At 49.2% G+C, this 3,403-nt stretch overlaps 1 pseudogene; it reads right to left on the bottom strand.

Moving 5' to 3' along the window:
* Positions 1-1,824: 1,824 nt before the first annotated feature.
* Positions 1,825-2,764, bottom strand: LOC116814460 (olfactory receptor 6V1-like; annotated as a pseudogene).
* Positions 2,765-3,403: the final 639 nt, after the last annotated feature.

The raw sequence follows: 3,403 nt of genomic DNA on the forward strand, positions 1-3,403 counted from the left end.
GTGATTGCTGTGAAGGCCCAAAGCTAGTCAGACCTTCCCCAAAACTGACCAGAGATCCCACTTCCAAGGAAATCCTATGAAAAACAGGAGATAGCCTGCTATAGGCTATTGATTATTTTTAGTTTTTTAAGAGGGGAATGTGCAGAGAAGAGAGAGTAGCAGGAAGGAATCCCTGGGGAGGACACTGAGTGACTCCTGTGCTGATTATTTTAGGAGGAGAAGCTGAGGAAAAGTATCTGCATCTCAGAAGGAGATAATTACTTTCCACTTAGCTCTTCAGTTTTTCAGGAAGTTTGCAAGGAGGGCAAGTAATTAGTCTCTTGAGAGGTGAAAGAGACAAGTTCTCAGGAAGAAAAACTTTTCCCTGCTGGTCTTTACGGTAGAATCAGAAGTATCTGCCCACTTTTGGCAAGGCCCACAAATGCAAAAACATACTGTGGTGGTTGAAAAAAAAAAAAGAGCTATGTTAGAGATCAAGCTAAATGGCAGAGACAGTAAGACAGTGGTGCCTCCAGGCTCTGTGTCCTGGAACGCTTCCCCTGCAACCATTCTTCGTAGTCTTGGCCCTGTGAGGTGGCTCCCACACTGTGACACCGCACTGCAAGTTATGAGCAGGGCCTCTCCTCTAGGGATCCTGTGGACAGAGCCAGCTTCAGAAACGAAAGGAAGTTTGCATCTACTCTTTGCCTTGCTTTGCTAATCCTAGCCCAGCCCAGTTGAGACTCAGTCTAGTAAAAGAAACCAGACCCAGAGCTCTTCCTGCCCCTACCATCTTCCCATGACTTCCCACGCCATCCAGATTTCCGAGGAATGCCTCTCTTATCAGCCCTCCCACCCCGTTACCCACAACACCAGTCCCACTCCGTTTACTCCTTCTCATCTGATTTCTACCATCTTTGCTGCTACCATCCAGGGGCCGTGGTAATCTGGCCAGGCTGCTCTCAGGAAACCCAACCTCAGAAGGCCTGGGCAACTGGTCCTCCTTCTGGAACTTGGATCTAAGATTCTGCAGTAGAAGGGAAGTAGTGGCCCCACGGGAAGGGGAAGGCAGCAAGTCTGAGAGTGTGGACGCAGCTCAGCTTTCCCCCACTCTCAAGTGCATGAAAAAGGTAAGGTCTTCATGACTTTCTATAAGAGAGTTGGAGGGGTGGCTCCCAGAGAGCCATTTCTGTGGAAAGGCAAGAGGCTCTGGGGCCAGACGGAAGAAGTGGGCAGCCTGGGTGTGATGGGTGCTTCCATCCAGGAGCAGTCAGGCTGAGAGATGGGAGCCAACAGAGGCACATGGCTCCTCCTGTGTTGGGGTGCCAGGCCTCTCTGCTTTTCTTAGAGCACCTCCCATTTTCAGAACTCTATCCTAGACCTTGAAGCCAGGTCCTGAAAAGGAAACACACCCAAAATAAAGGAAACTTAAAAGAATGCAAGCAAAAGCATAGAGCTAAGAAAGAAAGGTTTTAATAGGACATTTTAATAATAGCCACATTTACTGAGCTCTTACTTAATGTACTAGACCCTGCACTAAGAGCCTTATTGGTTTGGATTATCTCTTTTAATTAATACCATCCCATTGTACTCACTCCGCATTCCCTATCCATTCCTTAACTATCTCAGGTGCACAGAAACTTGCCTTTGCGACATTCTAACAATGTGTGTCCATTAGTTCTCTGCAGTGCAGGAGAATAAACTTGCATGAAGATGAGGGAACAGCAGAAAATGAGAAAAAAGAGAGTGAGGAGCTCCAGCTTGGGCATGTGGGTGCCCCCCTGCAGCAAGTCTACTCCTCGTGACTTGTCAGGGGCTCTCTAGCCCTGTCAAGGGCTCACCCTCTCACCTACAGGCTGCTGGGTCTCCAAGGAAGATCCTTTTGGTCACATCCTCAATGACCTCCTTGACCTTCTCATTCTGGAAGGTGAAGATGAAGGGGTTGAGGAAAGGGGTTACCACTGCAGTCACCAGGGCCACCACCTTGTTGAGGTATGTGGAGTGGCCCTTGCCTGGCCTCACGTAGATGAAGATGGCACTGCCGTAGCCCAGAACCACCACTGTGAGGTGAGAGGCACAGGTGGAGAAGGCCTTCAGGCACCCAGGGGAGGAAGGGATATGCAGCACTGCAGCCACAATGAGGACGTAGGAGAGGATGATAAACAGCATGGTGGTCAGCACAAAGAGCAGGGGCAGGAAGAGGTCCACGCGCTCAATGTGGCGGGTGTCAGAGCAGGCAAGCTTGAGCAGCGGGGCAGAGTCACAGAAGTAGTGGCCGATGATGTTAGGGCCACAGAACCACAGTCGTGTTTTCTGCAGTGTGGGAGAGACAATGGAGAGGAAACCAACCACCCAAAAGGCCACGACCAGCTTCACACACACTGGACCATTCATGATGGTTGGGTAGCGCAGGGGGCGGCAGATGGCCACATAGTGATCAAAGCCCATGACCGTATCAGGAAGTTGGCAGAGCCCAGGGAGAAGTAAAAGACTGGGTTAGGCATTGGGCCAGGGCCATGGTCTTGTGAGTGTATAGCAAGTCTGCCAGCATCCTAGGTACCACAGTGGAGGTGACCACCATCTCCATGAGGGAGAAGTTGCAGAGGAAGAAGTATATGGGTGAGTGAAGGTGAGAGTCAAGGCAAGTGAGGCTGATGATGGCCAGGTTGCCCAGCAGCGTCAGCATACATATCAACAGGCTCAGAGCAAACAGCAGAACCTGGAATTCATGGAGATAAGAAAATCCCAGGAGCACAAACTCCCTGACAATGCTGTAGTTACCCATTGCACTTGATGCCCATTCTATGTGACACCTGTGAGGGGTTGAGAAATGTTAGCAGGAGATTGCCATCAACCTCTCTCTCAATCAGGTCCCCATAGTGCTGGCCTGGCTCCCCACGCACACTAGCCTGTGTGCACAGTTGACCCCAGAAGACACATTCCCAAAAGGCAGGAGTTTCCCTGGGGCGAGGAATGGATTACTGGCTGGGATGAGCAGATTTATGACTTGGCCACCTCTACATTATCACCATTCTTAAGCTCTTCCTCTTCTGTCTTCTACTCATTGATTATATTGTACAACACACTTAATAAGCTCCAACTCTGTGCAAGATATTTGGCTGGGTCTGAGGATGAAGGGGTAAACACTTCCTAACTGCCAAATTTAATGGTCTGTTGTTCAAATAATAGCTGATATTTACTGTTCTTTCCCTGTGCCAGAAAATGGGCTAGATACCTATACATTATTTCCTTCCATCTTTTTTGCTGAATCCTCATCCTCTTTTTCTTCTCTATAACATGTCATGTTACAAATAACCCATTTTTGAAGTCACTTCCACCCTTGACTGCAAGGATCCTGCACTCTTGAATTTCTCCTACCATCCTGGGTTCCCTCGTCTGTCTCCTTCTCTAGCTCCCTGTCTTT

Source organism: Hylobates moloch, unplaced genomic scaffold, assembly GCF_009828535.3.
Source record: "Hylobates moloch isolate HMO894 unplaced genomic scaffold, HMol_V3 SCAFFOLD_1, whole genome shotgun sequence".
Lineage (NCBI taxonomy): Eukaryota > Metazoa > Chordata > Mammalia > Primates > Hylobatidae > Hylobates > Hylobates moloch.